Consider the following 17,780-nt stretch of genomic DNA (forward strand, 5'->3'; position numbering starts at 1 on the left):
GTTTGCCCCTGACCAAGTAGCTGCTTGGCAAAGTTGTAAAGCCGAGACCCCTCGGGCAGCCGCCCAAGATGAGCCCACCTTCCTTGTGGAATGGGCATTGACAGATTTTGGCTGTGGCAGGCCTGCCACAGTATGTGCAAGCTGAATTGTACTACAAATCCAACGAGCAATAGTCTGCTTAGAAGCAGGAGCACCCAGCTTGTTAGGTGCATATAGGATAAACAGCGAGTCAGATTTTCTGACTCTAGCCATTCTGGAAACATATATTTTCAGTGCCCTGACAACGTCTAGCAACTTGGAGTCCTCCAAGTCCCTAGTAGCCTAGGCACCACAATAGGCTGGTTCAGGTGAAACGCTGACACCACCTTTGGGAGAAACTGGGGACGAGTCCTCAATTCTGCCCTATCCATATGGAAAATCAAATAAGGGCTTTTACAAGACAAAGCCGCCAACTTTGATACTCGCCTGGCAGAAGCCAAGGCCAATAACATAACCACCTTCCACGTGAGATATTTCAGATCCACGGTTTTTAGTGGTTTAAACCAATGTGATTTTAAGAAACTCAACACCACGTTGAGATCCCAAGGTGCCACAGGAGGCACAAACGGGGGCTGACTCTGCAGCACTCCTTTTATAAATGTCTGAACTTCAGGTACTGAAGCTAGTTCTTTTTGAAAGAAAATCGACAGAGCCGAGATCTGTACCTTAATGGAACCCAATTTAAGGCCCATAGTCACTCCTGCTTGCAGGAAATGCAGAAATCGACCTAGTTGAAATTCCTCTGTTGGGGCCCTTTCGGCCTCACACCATGCAACATATTTTCGCCATATGCGGTGATAATGAGTTGCTGTAACCTCTTTCCTGGCTTTAGTAAGCGTAGGAATGACTTCCTCCGGAATGCCCTTTTCCTTCAGGATCCGGCGTTCAACCGCCATGCCGACAAACGCAGCCGCGGTAAGTCTTGGAACAGACAGGGCCCCTGCTGCCGCAGGTCCTGTCTGAGTGGCAGAGGCCATGGGTCCTCCGATATAAATTCTTGAAGTTCTGGGTACCAAGCTCTTCTTGGCCATCCACGAGTATCGTTCTTACTCCTCGCCTTCTTATTATTCTCAGTACCTTTGGTATGAGAGGCAGAGGGGAGAACACATAAACCGACTGGTACACCCACGGTGTTACCAGAGCGTCCATAGCTATCGCCTGAGGGTCCCTTGACCCGGTGCAATATCTTTTATAGCTTTTTGTTGAGGCGGGACGCCATCATGTCCACCTGTGGCCTTTCCCAATGGTGTACAATCCTATTGGAAGACTTCTGGAGGAAGTCCCCATTCTCCCGGGTGGAGGTCGTGTCTGTTGAGAAGATCTGCTTCCCAGTTGTCCACTCCGGGAATGAACACTGCTGACAGTGCTAACACATGATTTTCCGCCTATCGGAGAATCCTTGTGGCTTCTGCCATCGCCATCCTGCTTCTTGTGCCGCCCTGTTGGTTTACATGGGCGACTGCCGTGATGTTGTCTGATTGGATCAGTACCGGCTGGTTTTGAAGCAGAGGACTTGCCGGCCTCAGGGCATTGTAAATGGCCCTCAGGTCCAGAATATTTATGTGTAGGGAAATAACCTGACTTGACCAAAGTCCCTGGAAATTTCTTCCCTGTGTGACTGCCTCCCAGCCTCAAAGGCTGGAATCCATGGTCACTAGGACCTAGTCCTGTATGCCGAACCTGCGGCCCTCTTGAAGATGGGCACTCTGCAGCCACCACAGTAGAGATACCCTGGTCCTTGGAGACAGGGTTATCAGCCTATGCATCGGAAGATGCGATCCGGACCACTTGTCCAACAGGTCCCTCTGAAAAGTTCTTGTATGGAACCTGCCTAATGGGATTGCTTCGTAGGAAGCTACCATTTTTCCCAGGACTCGCGTGCAATGATGCACCGCTACCTATTTTGGCTTCAGGAGGTCTCTGACTAGAGATGACAACTCCTTGGCTTTCTCCTCCGGGAGAAACACTATTTCTGGTTTATGTCCAGAACCATCCCCAGGAACAGTAGACGTGTCATAGGAACCAGCTGTGACTTTGGACTGTTTAGAATCCAACCATGCTGTTGTAGCACTTTCCAAAATAGTGCTACCCCGACTACCAACTGCTCCTTGGACCTCGCCCTTATAACGAGATTGTCCAAGTACGGGATAATTACAACTCCCTTTTTTTTGAAGGAGTATCAACATTTCGGCCATTACCTTAATAAAACACCCTCGGTGCAATGTACAGTCCAAACGGCAGTGTCTGGACTTGGTAATGGTAATCCTGTACCACAAATCTGAGGTACTCCTGGCGAGGATGGTAAATGGGGACATGCAGGTAAGCATCCTTGATGTCCCAGGATACCATGTAATCCCCCTCGTCCAGGCTTGGAATAACCGCCCTGAGCGATTCCATCTTGAACTTGAATTTTTTTGTTCAAGGATTTTAAATATAAAATGGGTCACACCGAACCATGCGGTTTCGGTACCCCAACCCGTGTGGAATAGTAACCCCGTCCTTATTGAAGTAGGGGCACCTTGAGTATTACCTGCTGGGAATACCGCTTATTAATTGCCTCTAGCACAGCCTCCCTGCCTGAGGGAGTTGTCAGCAAGGCATATTTTAGGAAACGGCTGGGGGGAGACATCTCGAATTCCAGCTTGTACCCCTGGGCGTGCAGGGCATGGCGGCCTTTTGCGGCAATTGGATGACCCCTAGTTCGCATTAAACACCTCCACCCTCCTTCGGTGTGGGGCTCATGTTGGCTATGCCCCAGCCCCTGAAGAATTCAAGCTGATTTCTTGCAGCAGCTAGGCACTGTAACAGCTCCAGAGCTGCTCTGTAAGGCAAGTAAAAGGGCTTGGGCCCTGCAGCACTACCTGTAGTTCGCATTGTGCGCTGGAAGGCACAAATTAAGCAGACGAGAGAAGTCAGGATAGTGCGCAAGGGCATAGAAGGGAGCGGCTCAAGAAAAAAGAAGTGTAAACAGACAGCAAACTAGGCTGGAGAGAGACATGAGACAAAGAGATCTGAATTATACGAGAGCCGACCAGGGGAAACACAAATTATGCAGTCAAGTTTCCCACATTTGGGGGAATCGCAGGAGCAGCACACCCAGAGTGCAATTGGTGAGCCTTGCCCTGGGAGAAGCACATTCATGATCATAGTATCTTACCTAGCAGGTAAGAAGGAGTTGGGCTAGAGCTGGGGAGGGTCGCTGCTCGGGCACCCCCCTGTCAAGTGAAGGAGATCCAACTGAGGCAGCACAAGGGAACTCTCGAAAGAAGAACAAGGCTAGAGGAAGATCTGAGACAAAGAAATCTGACTTTTACCAGAGCTGACCAGAGGAAAGCACAAACACAGTCCCCCACTACCACAAATAATGCTGTCAAGTTTACAACATTTGGGGAAATAACAGGGGTCAGCATACCCAGAATGCAATGAATGAACCTCACCCTGGGAGAACAATCTTCATGATCATGGTATCTCCTATGCAAAATAAGTATGATTTGGGATAGGGCTGGGGAGGGCCGCTGCTCAGGCACATCTCTGTCAAGTAAAGGAGATTCAACTGAGGCAGCACAAGGGAACTCTCATCTGGGGACAACAACTGCAGGAGGTACACATATTTTCAGATGAACATGGGAGGGCAGAAGGCTGCCTAATACTGAAGCACCCCCAAACAACAAACCAAATGCAACAACTAGTGCAAGCATTCCTGGGGGAAGGCCTGCAGCAGATGGATTTGCATATGGTGATGTCATCCAAGCAGTGGGTCAAAGTTGGCTTCAACCCTCGTCTGCATATGAAAAGAGAAAATTGGCATGCAGGGCATGGCGGCCTTTTGCGGTGCTTGGATGACCCCTAGTTCGCATTAAACACCTCCACCCTCCTTCGGTGTGGGGCTCATGATGGCTATGCCCCAGCCCCTGAAGCATTCAAGCTGATTTCTTGCAGCAGCTGGGCACTGTAACAGCTCCAGAGCTGCTCTGTAAGGCAAGTAAAAGGGTGTGGGCCCTGCAGCACTACCTGTAGTTTGCATTGTGCGTTGGAAGGCACAAAGTAAGCAGACGGGAGAAGTCAGGATAGTGCGCAAGGGCATAGAAGGGAGCAACTCAAGAAAAGAGAAGTGGAAACAGACTGCAAATTAGGCTGGAGAGTGACCTGAGACAAAGAGATCTGAATTATACGAGAGCCGACCAGGTGAAACACAAATTATGCAGTCAAGTGTCCAACATTTGGGGAAACCGCAGGAGTAGCACACCCAGAGTGCAATGGGTGAGCCTTGCCCTGGGAGAAGCACCTTCATGATCATAGTATCTCACCTGGCAGGTAAGTAGGAGCTGGGCTAGAGCTGGGGAGGGTCGCTGCTCGGGCACCCCCCTGTCAAGTGAAGGAAATCAAACTGAGGCAGCACAAGGGAACTCTTGAAAGAAGAACAAGGCTAGAGGAAGATCTGAGACAAAGAAATCTGACTTTTACCAGAGCTGACCAGAGGAAAGCACAAACACAGTCCCTCACTACCACAAATAATGCAGTCCAGTTTCCCACATTTGGGGAAATCACAGGGGTCAGCATACCCAGAATGCAATGAATGAACCTCACCCTGGGAAAACAATCTTCATGACCATGGTATCTCCTATGCAAAATAAGTATGATTTGGGATAGAGCTCGGGAGGGCCGCTGCTCAGGCACATCTCTGTCAAGTAAAGGAGATTCAACTGAGGCAGCACAAGGGAACTCTCATCTGGGGACAACAACTGCAGGGAGAACACATATTTTCAGATGAACATGGGAGGGCAGAGGCTGCCTAATACTGAAGCACCCCCAAACAACAAACTAAATGCAACAACTAGTGCAAGCATTCCTGGGGGAAGGCCTGCAGCAGATGGATTTGCATATGGTGATGTCATCCAAGCAGTGGGTCAAAGTTGGCTTCAACCCTCATCTGCATATGAATAGAGAAGAGGGGCGTGCAGGGCATGGCGGCCTTTTGCGGCGCTTGGATGACCCCTAGTTCGCATTAAACACCTCCACCCTCCTTCGGTGTGGGGCTCATGTTGGCTATGCCCCAGCCCCTGAAGCATTCAAGCTGATTTCTTGCAGCAGCTGGGTACTGTAACAGCTCCAGAGCTGCTCTGTAAGGCAAGTAAAAGGGTGTGGGCCCTGCAGCACTACCTGTAGTTTGCATTGTGCATTGTAAGGCACTAAGTAAGCAGACGGGAGGAGAAGTCAGGATAGTGCACTAGGGTATAGAAGGGAGGGGCTCAAGAAAAAAGAAGTGGAAACAGACAGCAAACTAGGCTGGAGAGAGACCTGAGACAAAGAGATCTGAATTATATGAGAGCTGACCACGGGAAACACAAATTATGCAGTCAAGTTTCCCACATTTGGGAAAATCGCAGGAGCAGCACACCCAGAGTGCAATGGGTGATCCTTGTCCTGGGAGAAGCAACTTCATGATCATAGTATCTCACCTGGCAGGTAAGTGGAGTTGGGCTAGAGCTGGGGAGGGTCGCTGCTCGGGCACCCCCCTGTCAAGTGAAGTAGATCCAACTGAGGCAGCACAAGGAAACTCTCGATAGAAGAACAAGGCTAGAGGAAGATCTAAGACAAATAAATCTGACTTTTACCAGAGCTGACCAGAGGAAAGAACAAACACAGTCCCCCACTACCACAAATAATGCAGTCGAGTTTCCCACATTTGTGGAAATCACAGGGGTCAGCAAACCCAGAATGCAATGAATGAACCTCACCCTGGGAGAACAATCTTCATGACCATGGTATCTCCTATGCAAAATAAGTATGATTTGGGATAGGGCTGGGGAGGGCCGCTGCTCAGGCACATCTCTGTCAAGAATTTATAAAGTCTATACATATATATAACCAAATGTCAATATATATATAGAACCCAGTGCTCCTATCAAAACTTATCTATTTCACCAATTTGTTGCTTATTTAATCTTTATACATCTATTAATTTTCACCATATATTATAAAATGGTGCTCCCATAGGTAGTACTGTTCTACTAATAATAAACCAAATTTTAAAGATAATCACACTTGTTATCAAGGGAGCGCAAAAAATAAAATATACAAGCTCTTTATTTTTAAAAAAATATATATAGACAGAAGAAACCCACATTCAATAAAATACAATGGAGTCAACATATATAGGCACCACTATCCATATCTAAATGTAATCAGGATCTATTTCATATTGCCCTTGATGACAACGGAATGTTTATTAAAGTGTCCAAAAAATCCTCCTGGATACAGCTGTTGTAATTTAATCGTTACTTTCCAATTGTAATTGATACATTAAATTCCTTCTTGTGGATGAACAGCAACAGTTGTAACCAACGCCTCTTATTTACTGCAGTTAAAGTTCATATGTAACTCACGTGAGTAATGAAAGAAAACAGGGGGAGAGCGCTGTGATGGTTGGTGAAACACAGCGGTATGCTACGACCCCCGTTAACCGTGGCTGGATCTTATTGGCACTCGCGGTCGGGATATTTCTTCCTGCCGTGGGTAGAGACCTCCTTTTGCTCGGTCTCAAATTGCTTTTTCCCCTTCACCGCTGTCTTTACATCAGACGTCCGCCGTGATGTAGCTCGTTCATGAACGGGCTTATATCTCAGCAATCAGAGTGTCCGGTAATCACCTTCCTTACGCGTTTCTCCGCTGTTATCCAAGAGCGGTTTCGTCAGAGGATACATCCGCAGCCTAGCAGGCTCTTTTTAAAATGCACCGGACCAATAGTATTACTAATTAGTTGATTGGATACATACATGTACTAATTGGATGCATACATGTAATGACTCACATATGGAACAACTTTCTAATTGCATTTGCACATATAAAGGCATTTCATAATATAAAAATAAGCAACATGGTGATTAAAAATAATAATAAAATAAGCAACAAGGTGGTTTAAAAAATAACAGAAAATATATAATCTATATACAGATTAACCTATAATCTTTCAATCAATACCTCATATCTATAATCACATATACATAATTCAGAGACTCAGCACTAAGGATCCCCATTTACTTATATAAAACCTTTTAGGGTAACATAAATCCAGGCCACTACTAAAGCAGTTCTTGTGGCGCAGGGGAAACATCACCTGCATTCTATGCAGCTAGTCCCATGTTCGAATCCAACCCGCTCAGCTTAACATCAATATTATTTATTTACTTTTAATGGGATCATTCTATCAATTCATTTTTACCTTTAATTTTTGTTAATATTATTTCTATATTTCATTATTTTAACCCCTGGAATAATTACATTGCTGTTTAAACAACAAAAAGAATTGAAGAAAAAATAAATATTAAACAGACAATTTAAGGATTCGAAGATTTAAATATTTAAAGATTTTAAAATTTAAAACAGGGAGGGGGGGGAGGGAGGGGGGCCTTTTGGGAGAAGGAGGGGAAAATAATAAAAATAGAAAAAAAAATATATATATAGAACCAAGAGAAAGTGTAAAAAGAGGATGGAGGAAGAAATCTGATGTTCATCATTACTAGTGGATTTTACTAAGGAACTTTAAAGAAATACACACAACAGGGTTATACAGTTTCATCCTAAGAGGAAAGCTGTTTCCAAAATAGCTACTTCTAATAATTTTGTTTATTTATTAAACATACAATAAATGGATATTCAATAAATAATATATTAGGTAAATCAATAGATAAAATCTTCAGAGACTGCCAATGTTGTTCTGTTCGATGCTCTCATTCAGACCATCAGGTGTAAGGGTACCCAAAGAAAAAATCCAAAATGCCTCCCTTGTCAAGTAAAGGAGATTCAACTGAGGCAGCACAAGGGAACTCTCATCTGGGGACAACAACTGCAGGGAGAACACATATTTTCAGATGAACATGGGAGGGCAGAAGGCTGCCTAATACTGAAGCACCCCCAAACAACAAACCAAATGCAACAACTAGTACAAGCATTCCTGGGGGAAGGCCTGCAGCAGATGGATTTGCATATGGTGATGTCATCCAAGCAGTGGGTCAAAGTTGGCTTCAACCCTCGTCTGCATATGAAAAGAGAAAAGGGGCGTGCAGGGCATGGCGGCCTTTTGCGGCGCTTGGATGACCCCTAGTTCGCATTAAACACCTCCACCCTACTTCGGTGTGGGGCTCATGTTGGCTATGCCCCAGCCCCTGAAGCATTCAAGCTGATTACTTGCAGCAGCTGGGCACTGTAATAGCTCCAGAGCTGCTCTGTAAGGCAACTAAAAGGGTGTGGGCCCTGCAGCACTACCTGTAGTTCGCATTGTGCGTTGGAAGGCACAAAGTAAGCAGACGGGAGAAGTCAAGATAGTGCGCAAGGGCATAGAAGGGAGTGGCTCAAGAAAAGAGAAGTGTAAACAGACAGCAAACTAGGCTGGAGAGAGACATGAGACAAAGAGATCTGAATTATACGAGAGCCAACCAGGGGAAACACAAATTATGCAGTCAAGTTTCCCACATTTGGGGAAATCGCAGGAGCAGCACACCCAGAGTGCAATTGGTGAGCCTTGCCCTGGGAGAAGCACCTTCATGATCATAGTATCTTACCTAGCAGGTAAGAAGGAGTTGGGCTAGAGCTGGGGAGGGTCGCTGCTCGGGCACCCCCCTGTCAAGTGAAGGAGATCCAACTGAGGCAGCACAAGGGAACTCTCGAAAGAAGAACAAGGCTAGAGGAAGATCTGAGACAAAGAAATCTGACTTTTACCAGAGCTGACCAGAGGAAAGCACAAACACAGTCCCCCACTACCACAAATAATGCTGTCAAGTTTACCACATTTGGGGAAATAACAGGGGTCAGCATACCCAGAATGCAATGAATGAACCTCACCCTGGGAGAACAATCTTCATGACCATGGTATCTCCTATGCAAAATAAGTATGATTTGGGATAGGGCTGGGGAGGACCGCTGCTCAGGCACTTCTCTGTCAAGTAAAGGAGATTCAACTGAGGCAGCACAAGGGAACTCTCATCTGGGGACAACAACTGCAGGAGGTACACATATTTTCAGATGAACATGGGAGGGCAGAAGGCTGCCTAATACTGAAGCAACCCCAAACAACAAACCAAATGCAACAACTAGTGCAAGCATTCCTGGGGGAAGGCCTGCAGCAGATGGATTTGCATATGGTGATGTCATCCAAGCAGTGGGTCAAAGTTGGCTTCAACCCTCGTCTGCATATGAAAAGAGAAAATTGGCATGCAGGGCATGGCGGCCTTTTGCGGTGCTTGGATGACCCCTAGTTCGCATTAAACACCTCCACCCTCCTTCGGTGTGGGGCTCATGATGGCTATGCCCCAGCCCCTGAAGCATTCAAGCTGATTTCTTGCAGCAGCTGGGCACTGTAACAGCTCCAGAGCTGCTCTGTAAGGCAAGTAATAGGGTGTGGGCCCTGCAGCACTACCTGTAGTTTGCATTGTGCGTTGGAAGGCACAAAGTAAGCAGACGGGAGGAGAAGTCAGGATAGTGCACAAGGGTATAGAAGGGAGGGGCTCAAGAAAAAAGAAGTGGAAACAGACAGCAAACTAGGCTGGAGAGAGACCTGAGACAAAGAGATCTGAATTATATGAGAGCCGACCAGAGGAAACACAAATTATGCAGTCAAGTTTCCCACATTTGGGGAAATCGCAGGGGCAGCACACCCAGAGTGCAATGGGTGAGCCTTGCCCTGGGAGAAGCAACTTCATGATCATAGTATCTCACCTGGCAGGTAAGTAGGAGTTGGGCTAGAGCTGGGGAGGGTCGCTGCTCGGGCACCCCCCTGTCAAGTGAAGGAGATCCAACTGAGGCAGCACAAGGGAACTCTCGAAAGAAGAACAAGGCTAGAGGAAGATCTGAGACAAAGAAATCTGACTTTTACCAGAGCTGACCAGAGGAAAGCACAAACACAGTCCCCCACTACCACAAATAATGCAGTCGAGTTTCCCACATTTGGGGAAATCACAGGGGTCAGCATACCCAGAATGCAATGAATGAACCTAACCCTGGGAGAACAATCTTCATGACCATGGTATCTCCTATGCAAAATAAGTATGATTTGGGATAGGGCTGGGGAGGGCCGCTGCTCAGGCACATCTCTGTCAAGTAAAGGAGATTCAACTGAGGCAGCACAAGGGAACTCTCATCTGGGGACAACAACTGCAGGGAGAACACATATTTTCAGATGAACATGGGAGGGCAGAAGGCTGCCTAATACTGATGCACCCCCAAACAACAAACCAAATGCAACAACTAGTGCAAGCATTTCTGGGGGAAGGCCTGCCGCAGATGGATTTGCATATGGTGATGTCATCCAATCAGTGGGTCAAAGTTGACTTCAACCCTTGTCTGCATATCAAAAGAGAAAAGGGGCGTGCAGGGCATGGCGGCCTTTTGCGGCGCTTGGCTGACCCCTAGTTTGCATTAAACACCTCCACCCTCCTTCGGTGTGGGGCTCATGTTGGCTATGCCCCAGCCCCTGAAGCATTTAAGCTGATTTCTTGCAGCAGCTGGGCACTGTAACAGCTCCAGAGCTGCTCTGTAAGGCAAGTAAAAGGGTATGGGCCCTGCAGCACTACCTGTAGTTTGCATTGTGCGTTGGAAGGCACAAAGTAAGCAGACGGGAGAAGTCAGGATAGTGCACAAGGGCATAGAAGGGAGCGGCTCAAGAAAAGAGAAGTGGATCAGACAGCAAACTAGGCTGGAGAGAGACCTGAGACAAAGAGATCTGAATTATACGAGAGCCGACCAGGTGAAACACAAATTATGCAGTCAAGTGTCCCACATTTGGGGAAATCGCAGGGACAGCACACCCAGAGTGCAATGGGTGAGCCTTGCCCTGGGAGAAGCAACTAAGTAGGAGTTGGGCTAGAGCTGGGGAGGGTCGCTGCTCGAGCAGCCCCCTGTCAAGTGAAGGAGATCCAACTGAGGCAGCACAAGGGAACTCTCGAAAGAAGAACAAGGCTAGAGGAAGATCTGAGACAAAGAAATCTGACTTTTACCAGAGCTGACCAGAGGAAAGCACAAACACAGTCCCCCACTACCACAAATAATGCAGTCGAGTTTCCCACATTTGGGGAAATCACAGGGGTCAGCATACCCAGAATGCAATGAATGCACCTAACCCTGGGAGAACAATCTTCATGACCATGGTATCTCCTATGCAAAATAAGTATGATTTGGGATAGGGCTGGGGAGGGCCGCTGCTCAGGCACATCTCTGTCAAGTAAAGGAGATTCAACTGAGGCAGCACAAGGGAACTCTCATCTGGGGACAACAACTGCAGGGAGAACACATATTTTCAGATGAACATGGGAGGGCAGAAGGCTGCCTAATACTGAAGCACCCCCAAACAACAAACCAAATGCAACAACTAGTGCAAGCATTCCTGGGGGAAGGCCTGCCGCAGATGGATTTGCATATGGTGATGTCATCCAAGCAGTGGGCCAAAGTTGGCTGGAACCCTCATCTGCATATGAAAAGAGAAAAGGGTTATGCAGGGCATGGCGGCCTTTTGCGGCGCTTGGATGACCCCTAGTTCGCATTAAACACCTCCACCCTCCTTCGGTGTGGGGCTCATGTTGGCTATGCCCCAGCCCCTGAAGCATTTAAGCTGATTTCTTGCAGCAGCTGGGCACTGTAACAGCTCCAGAGCTGCTCTGTAAGGCAAGTAAAAGGGTATGGGCCCTGCAGCACTACCTGTAGTTTGCATTGTGCGTTGGAAGGCACAAAGTAAGCAGACGGGAGAAGTCAGGATAGTGCACAAGGGCATAGAAGGGAGCGGCTCAAGAAAAGAGAAGTGGATCAGACAGCAAACTAGGCTGGAGAGAGACCTGAGACAAAGAGATCTGAATTATACGAGAGCCGACCAGGTGAAACACAAATTATGCAGTCAAGTGTCCCACATTTGGGGAAATCGCAGGGACAGCACACCCAGAGTGCAATGGGTGAGCCTTGCCCTGGGAGAAGCAACTAAGTAGGAGTTGGGCTAGAGCTGGGGAGGGTCGCTGCTCGAGCAGCCCCCTGTCAAGTGAAGGAGATCCAACTGAGGCAGCACAAGGGAACTCTCGAAAGAAGAACAAGGCTAGAGGAAGATCTGAGACAAAGAAATCTGACTTTTACCAGAGCTGACCAGAGGAAAGCACAAACACAGTCCCCCACTACCACAAATAATGCAGTCGAGTTTCCCACATTTGGGGAAATCACAGGGGTCAGCATACCCAGAATGCAATGAATGAACCTAACCCTGGGAGATCAATCTTCATGACCATGGTATCTCCTATGCAAAATAAGTATGATTTGGGATAGGGCTGGGGAGGGCCGCTGCTCAGGCACATCTCTGTCAAGTAAAGGAGATTCAACTGAGGCAGCACAAGGGAACTCTCATCTGGGGACAACAACTGCAGGGAGAACACATATTTTCAGATGAACATGGGAGGGCAGAAGGCTGCCTAATACTGAAGCACCCCCAAACAACAAACCAAATGCAACAACTAGTGCAAGCATTTCTGGGGGAAGGCCTGCCGCAGATGGATTTGCATATGGTGATGTCATCCAAGCAGTGGGTCAAAGTTGACTTCAACCCTTGTCTGCATATCAAAAGAGAAAAGGGGCGTGCAGGGCATGGCGGCCTTTTGCGGCGCTTGGCTGACCCCTAGTTTGCATTAAACACCTCCACCCTCCTTCGGTGTGGGGCTCATGTTGGCTATGCCCCAGCCCCTGAAGCATTTAAGCTGATTTCTTGCAGCAGCTGGGCACTGTAACAGCTCCAGAGCTGCTCTGTAAGGCAAGTAAAAGGGTATGGGCCCTGCAGCACTACCTGTAGTTTGCATTGTGCGTTGGAAGGCACAAAGTAAGCAGACGGGATAAGTCAGGATAGTGCACAAGGGCATAGAAGGGAGCGGCTCAAGAAAAAAGAAGTGGAAACAGACAGCAAACTAGGCTGGAGAGAGACCTGAGACAAAGAGATCTGAATTATACGAGAGCCGACCAGGTGAAACACAAATTATGCAGTCAAGTGTCCCACATTTGGGGAAATCGCAGGGGCAGCACACCCAGAGTGCAATGGGTGAGCCTTGCCCTGGGAGAAGCAACTTCATGATCATAGTATCTCACCTGGCAGGTAAGTAGGAGTTGGGCTAGAGCTGGGGAGGAGTCGCTGCTCGAGCAGCCCCCTGTCAAGTGAAGGAGATCCAACTGAGGCAGCACAAGGGAACTCTCGAAAGAAGAACAAGGCTAGAGGAAGATCTGAGACAAAGAAATCTGACTTTTACCAGAGCTGACCAGAGGAAAGCACAAACACAGTCCCCCACTACCACAAATAATGCAGTCGAGTTTCCCACATTTGGGGAAATCACAGGGGTCAGCATACCCAGAATGCAATGAATGCACCTAACCCTGGGAGAACAATCTTCATGACCATGGTATCTCCTATGCAAAATAAGTATGATTTGGGATAGGGCTGGGGAGGGCCGCTGCTCAGGCACATCTCTGTCAAGTAAAGGAGATTCAACTGAGGCAGCACAAGGGAACTCTCATCTGGGGACAACAACTGCAGGGAGAACACATATTTTCAGATGAACATGGGAGGGCAGAAGGCTGCCTAATACTGAAGCACCCCCAAACAACAAACCAAATGCAACAACTAGTGCAAGCATTCCTGGGGGAAGGCCTGCCGCAGATGGATTTGCATATGGTGATGTCATCCAAGCAGTGGGCCAAAGTTGGCTGGAACCCTCATCTGCATATGAAAAGAGGAAAGGGTTTTGCAGGGCATGGCGGCCTTTTGCGGCGCTTGGATGACCCCTAGTTCGCATTAAACACCTCCACCCTCCTTCGGTGTGGGGCTCATGTTGGCTATGCCCCAGCCCCTGAAGCATTCAAGCTGATTTCTTGCAGCAGCTGGGCACTGTAACAGCTCCAGAGCTGCTCTGTAAGGCAAGTAAAAAGGTGTGGGCCCTGCAGCACTACCTGTAGTTCGCATTGTGCGTTGGAAGGCACAAAGTAAGCAGACGGGAGAAGTTAGGATAGTGCGCAAGGGCATAGAAGGGAGCTGCTCAAGAAAAGAGAAGTGGAAACAGACAGCAAACTAGGCTGGAGAGAGACCTGAGACAAAGAGATCTGAATTATACGAGAGCCGACCAGGGGAAACACAAATTATGCCGTCAAGTGTCCCACATTTGGGGAAATCGCAGGAGCAGCACACCCAGAGTGCAATGGGTGAGCCTTTCCCTGGGAGAAGCACCTTCATAATCATAGTATCTCACCTGGCAGGTAAGTAGGAGTTGGGCTAGAGCTGGGGAGGGTCGCTGCTCGGGTACCCCCCTGTCAAATGAAGGAGATCCAACTGAGGCAGCACAAGGGAACTCTCGAAAAAAGAACAAGGCTAGAGGAAGATCTGAGACAAAGAAATCTGACTTTTACCAGAGCTGACCAGAGGAAAGCACAAACACAGTCCCCCACTACCACAAATAATGCAGTCGAGTTTCCCACATTTGGGGAAATCACAGGGGTCAGCATACCCTGAATGCAATGAATGAACCTCACCCTGGGAGAACAATCTTCATGACCATGGTATCTCCTATGCAAAATAAGTATGATTTGGGATAGGGCTGGGGAGGGCCGCTGCTCAGGCACATCTCTGTCAAGTAAAGGAGATTCAACTGAGGCAGCACAAGGGAACTCTCATCTGGGGACAACAACTGCAGGGAGAACACATATTTTCAGATGAATATGGGAGGGCAGAAGGCTGCCTAATACTGAAGCACCCCCAAACAACAAACCAAATGCAACAACTAGTACAAGCATTCCTGGGGGAAGGTCTGCAGAAGACGGATTTGCATACGGTGATGTCATCCAAGCAGTGGGCCAAAGTTGGCTGGAACCCTCATCTGCATATGAAAAGAGAAAAGGGGTATGCAGGGCATGGCGGCCTTTTGCGGCGCTTGGATGACCCTTAGTTCGCATTAAACACCCACACCCTCCTTCGGTGTGGGGCTCATGTTGGCCATGCCCCAGCCCCTGAAGCATTCAAGCTGATTTCTTGCAGCAGCTTGGCACTGTAACAGCTCCAGAGCTGCTCTGTAAGGCAAGTAAAAGGGTGTGGGCCCTGCAGCACTACCTGTAGTTTGCATTGTGCATTGTAAGGTACAAAGTAAGCGGATGGGAGGAGAAGTCAGGATAGTGCACAAGGGTATAGAAGGGAGGGGCTCAAGAAAAAAGAAGTGGAAACAGACAGCAAACTAGGCTGGAGAGAGACCTGAGACAAAGAGATCTGAATTATATGAGAACCGACCAGGGGAAACACAAATTATGCAGTCAAGTTTCCCACATTTGGGGAAATCGCAGGGGCAGCACACCCAGAGTGCAATGGGTGAGCCTTGCCCTGGGAGAAGCAACTTCATGATCATAGTATCTCACCTGGCAGGTAAGTAGGAGTTGGGCTAGAGCTGGGGAGGGTCGCTGCTCGGGCACCCCCCTGTCAAGAGAAGGAGATCCAACTGAGGCAGCACAAGGGAACTCTCGAAAGAAGAACAAGGCTAGAGGAAGATCTGAAACAAAGAAATCTGACTTTTACCAGAGCTGACCAGAGGAAAGCACAAACACAGGCCCCCACTACCACAAATAATGCAGTCAAGTTTCCCACATTTGGGGAAATCACAGGGGTCAGCATACCCAGAATGCAATGAATGAACCTAACCCTGGGAGAACAATCTTCATGACCATGGTATCTCCTATGCAAAATAAGTATGATTTGGGATAGGGCTGGGGAGGGCCGCTGCTCAGGCACATCTCTGTCAAGTAAAGGAGATTCAACTGAGGCAGCACAAGGGAACTCTCACCTGGGGACAACAACTGCAGGGAAAACACATATTTTCAGATGAACATGGGAGGGCAGAAGGCTGCCTAATACTGAAGCACCCCCAAACAACAAACCAAATGCAACAACTAGTGCAAGCATTCCTGGGGGAAGGCCTGCCGCAGATGGATTTGCATATGGTGATGTCATCCAAGCAGTTGGTCAAAGTTGGCTTCAACCCTCGTCTGCATATGAAAAGAGAAAAGGGGCGTGCATGGCATGGCGGCCTTTTGCGGAGCTTGGCTGACCCCTAGTTCGCATTGAACACCTCCACCCTCCTTCGGTGTGGGGCTCATGTTGGCAATGCCCCAGCCCCTGAAGCATTCAAGCTGATTTCTTGCTGCAGCTGGGCACTGTAACAGCTCCAGAGCTGCTCTGTAAGGCAAGTAAAAGGGTGTGGGTCCTGCAGCACTACCTGTAGTTTGCATTGTGCATTGGAAGGCACAAAGTAAGCAGACGGGAGGAGAAGTCAGGATAGTGTACAAGGGTATAAAAGGGAGGGGCTCAAGAAAAAAGAAGTGGAAACAGACAGCAAACTAGGCTGGAGAGAGACCTGAGACAAAGAGATCTGAATTATACGAGAGCCGACCAGGTGAAACACAAATTATGCAGTCAAGTGTCCCACATTTGGGGAAATCGCAGGGGCAGCACACCCAGAGTGCAATGGGTGAGCCTTGCCCTGGGAGAAGCAACTTCATGATCATAGTATCTCACCTGGCAGGTAAGTAGGAGTTGGGCTAGAGCTGGGGAGGGTCGCTGCTCGAGCAGCCTCCTGTCAAGTGAAGGAGATCCAACTGAGGCAGCACAAGGGAACTCTCGAAAGAAGAACAGGGCTAGAGGAAGATCTGAGACAAAGAAATCTGACTTTTACCAGAGCTGACCAGAGGAAAGCACAAACACAGTCCCCCACTACCACAAATAATGCAGTTGAGTTTCCCACATTTGGGGAAATCACAGGGGTCAGCATACCCAGAATGCAATGAATGAACCTAACCCTGGGAGAACAATCTTCATGACCATGGTATCTCCTATGCAAAATAAGTATGATTTGGGATAGGGCTGGGGAGGGCCGCTGCTCAGGCACATCTCTGTCAAGTAAAGGAGATTCAACTGAGGCAGCACAAGGGAACTCTCATCTGGGGACAACAACTGCAGGGAGAACACATATTTTCAGATGAACATGGGAAGGCAGAAGGCTGCCTAATACTGAAGCACCCCCAAACAACAAACCAAATGCAACAACTAGTGCAAGCATTCCTGGGGGATGGCCTGCCGCAGATGGATTTGCATATGGTGATGTCATCCAAGCAGTGGGTCAAAGTTGGCTTCAACCCTCGTCTGCATATGAAAAGAGAAAAGGGTTATGCAGGGCATGGCGGCCTTTTGCGGCGCTTGGCTGACCCCTAGTTTGCATTAAACACCTCCACCCTCCTTTGGTGTGGGGCTCATGTTGGCTATGCCCCAGCCCCTGAAGCATTCAAGCTGATTTCTTGCAGCAGCTGGGCACTGTAACAGCTCCAGAGCTGCTCTGTAAGGCAAGTAAAAGGGTGTGGGCCCTGCAGCACTACCTGTAGTTTGCATTGTGCGTTGGAAGGCACAAAGTAAGCAGACGGGAGAAGTCAGGATAGTGCGCAAGGGCATAGAAGGGAGCGGCTCAAGAAAAGAGAAGTGGAAACGGACAGCAAACTAGGCTGGAGAGAGACCTGAGACAAAGAGATCTGAATTATACGAGAGCCGACCAGGGGAAACACAAATTATGCAGTCAAGTTTCCCACATTTGGGGAAATCGCAGGAGCAGCACACCCAGAGTGCAATGGGTGAGCCTTGCCCTGGGAGAAGCACCTTCATGATCATAGTATCTCACCTGGCAGGTAAGTAGGAGTTGGGCTAGAGC

At 48.3% G+C, this 17,780-nt stretch overlaps 20 non-coding genes and 1 pseudogene across 20 annotated transcripts; all 21 read right to left on the reverse strand.

The window, feature by feature from the left end:
- Positions 1 to 3,048: 3,048 nt before the first annotated feature.
- Positions 3,049 to 3,211, reverse strand: LOC135028092 (U1 spliceosomal RNA). The gene has a single exon (XR_010224446.1). It is a non-coding gene; the product is annotated as a U1 spliceosomal RNA (small nuclear RNA).
- Positions 3,212 to 3,363: 152 nt separating this feature from the next.
- Positions 3,364 to 3,527, reverse strand: LOC135028133 (U1 spliceosomal RNA). The gene has a single exon (XR_010224487.1). It is a non-coding gene; the product is annotated as a U1 spliceosomal RNA (small nuclear RNA).
- Positions 3,528 to 4,198: 671 nt separating this feature from the next.
- Positions 4,199 to 4,361, reverse strand: LOC135028080 (U1 spliceosomal RNA). Its single transcript, XR_010224435.1, has one exon. It is a non-coding gene; the product is annotated as a U1 spliceosomal RNA (small nuclear RNA).
- A 152-nt stretch (positions 4,362 to 4,513) lies between these two features.
- Positions 4,514 to 4,677, reverse strand: LOC135028130 (U1 spliceosomal RNA). Its single transcript, XR_010224483.1, has one exon. It is a non-coding gene; the product is annotated as a U1 spliceosomal RNA (small nuclear RNA).
- Positions 4,678 to 5,359: 682 nt separating this feature from the next.
- LOC135028083 (U1 spliceosomal RNA) lies at positions 5,360 to 5,513 on the reverse strand (annotated as a pseudogene).
- Positions 5,514 to 5,664: 151 nt separating this feature from the next.
- LOC135028117 (U1 spliceosomal RNA) lies at positions 5,665 to 5,828 on the reverse strand. Its single transcript, XR_010224470.1, has one exon. It is a non-coding gene; the product is annotated as a U1 spliceosomal RNA (small nuclear RNA).
- A 2,624-nt stretch (positions 5,829 to 8,452) lies between these two features.
- Positions 8,453 to 8,615, reverse strand: LOC135028090 (U1 spliceosomal RNA). The gene has a single exon (XR_010224444.1). It is a non-coding gene; the product is annotated as a U1 spliceosomal RNA (small nuclear RNA).
- A 152-nt stretch (positions 8,616 to 8,767) lies between these two features.
- LOC135028124 (U1 spliceosomal RNA) lies at positions 8,768 to 8,931 on the reverse strand. The gene has a single exon (XR_010224476.1). It is a non-coding gene; the product is annotated as a U1 spliceosomal RNA (small nuclear RNA).
- Positions 8,932 to 9,605: 674 nt separating this feature from the next.
- On the reverse strand, positions 9,606 to 9,768 carry LOC135028063 (U1 spliceosomal RNA). The gene has a single exon (XR_010224419.1). It is a non-coding gene; the product is annotated as a U1 spliceosomal RNA (small nuclear RNA).
- Positions 9,769 to 9,920: 152 nt separating this feature from the next.
- LOC135028100 (U1 spliceosomal RNA) lies at positions 9,921 to 10,084 on the reverse strand. Its single transcript, XR_010224454.1, has one exon. It is a non-coding gene; the product is annotated as a U1 spliceosomal RNA (small nuclear RNA).
- Positions 10,085 to 11,040: 956 nt separating this feature from the next.
- On the reverse strand, positions 11,041 to 11,204 carry LOC135028107 (U1 spliceosomal RNA). The gene has a single exon (XR_010224460.1). It is a non-coding gene; the product is annotated as a U1 spliceosomal RNA (small nuclear RNA).
- Positions 11,205 to 12,160: 956 nt separating this feature from the next.
- LOC135028112 (U1 spliceosomal RNA) lies at positions 12,161 to 12,324 on the reverse strand. The gene has a single exon (XR_010224465.1). It is a non-coding gene; the product is annotated as a U1 spliceosomal RNA (small nuclear RNA).
- Positions 12,325 to 12,995: 671 nt separating this feature from the next.
- LOC135028069 (U1 spliceosomal RNA) lies at positions 12,996 to 13,158 on the reverse strand. The gene has a single exon (XR_010224424.1). It is a non-coding gene; the product is annotated as a U1 spliceosomal RNA (small nuclear RNA).
- A 153-nt stretch (positions 13,159 to 13,311) lies between these two features.
- On the reverse strand, positions 13,312 to 13,475 carry LOC135028108 (U1 spliceosomal RNA). The gene has a single exon (XR_010224461.1). It is a non-coding gene; the product is annotated as a U1 spliceosomal RNA (small nuclear RNA).
- A 671-nt stretch (positions 13,476 to 14,146) lies between these two features.
- On the reverse strand, positions 14,147 to 14,309 carry LOC135028076 (U1 spliceosomal RNA). Its single transcript, XR_010224432.1, has one exon. It is a non-coding gene; the product is annotated as a U1 spliceosomal RNA (small nuclear RNA).
- Positions 14,310 to 14,461: 152 nt separating this feature from the next.
- On the reverse strand, positions 14,462 to 14,625 carry LOC135028097 (U1 spliceosomal RNA). The gene has a single exon (XR_010224451.1). It is a non-coding gene; the product is annotated as a U1 spliceosomal RNA (small nuclear RNA).
- A 674-nt stretch (positions 14,626 to 15,299) lies between these two features.
- LOC135028060 (U1 spliceosomal RNA) lies at positions 15,300 to 15,462 on the reverse strand. The gene has a single exon (XR_010224416.1). It is a non-coding gene; the product is annotated as a U1 spliceosomal RNA (small nuclear RNA).
- Positions 15,463 to 15,614: 152 nt separating this feature from the next.
- On the reverse strand, positions 15,615 to 15,778 carry LOC135028120 (U1 spliceosomal RNA). Its single transcript, XR_010224473.1, has one exon. It is a non-coding gene; the product is annotated as a U1 spliceosomal RNA (small nuclear RNA).
- A 674-nt stretch (positions 15,779 to 16,452) lies between these two features.
- Positions 16,453 to 16,615, reverse strand: LOC135028070 (U1 spliceosomal RNA). Its single transcript, XR_010224425.1, has one exon. It is a non-coding gene; the product is annotated as a U1 spliceosomal RNA (small nuclear RNA).
- A 152-nt stretch (positions 16,616 to 16,767) lies between these two features.
- LOC135028098 (U1 spliceosomal RNA) lies at positions 16,768 to 16,931 on the reverse strand. Its single transcript, XR_010224452.1, has one exon. It is a non-coding gene; the product is annotated as a U1 spliceosomal RNA (small nuclear RNA).
- A 671-nt stretch (positions 16,932 to 17,602) lies between these two features.
- LOC135028058 (U1 spliceosomal RNA) lies at positions 17,603 to 17,765 on the reverse strand. The gene has a single exon (XR_010224414.1). It is a non-coding gene; the product is annotated as a U1 spliceosomal RNA (small nuclear RNA).
- Between the last annotated feature and the right edge of the window lie 15 nt (positions 17,766 to 17,780).

This window comes from Pseudophryne corroboree, unplaced genomic scaffold (genome assembly GCF_028390025.1).
Source record: "Pseudophryne corroboree isolate aPseCor3 unplaced genomic scaffold, aPseCor3.hap2 scaffold_473, whole genome shotgun sequence".
NCBI classification, from domain to species: Eukaryota; Metazoa; Chordata; class Amphibia; order Anura; family Myobatrachidae; genus Pseudophryne; species Pseudophryne corroboree.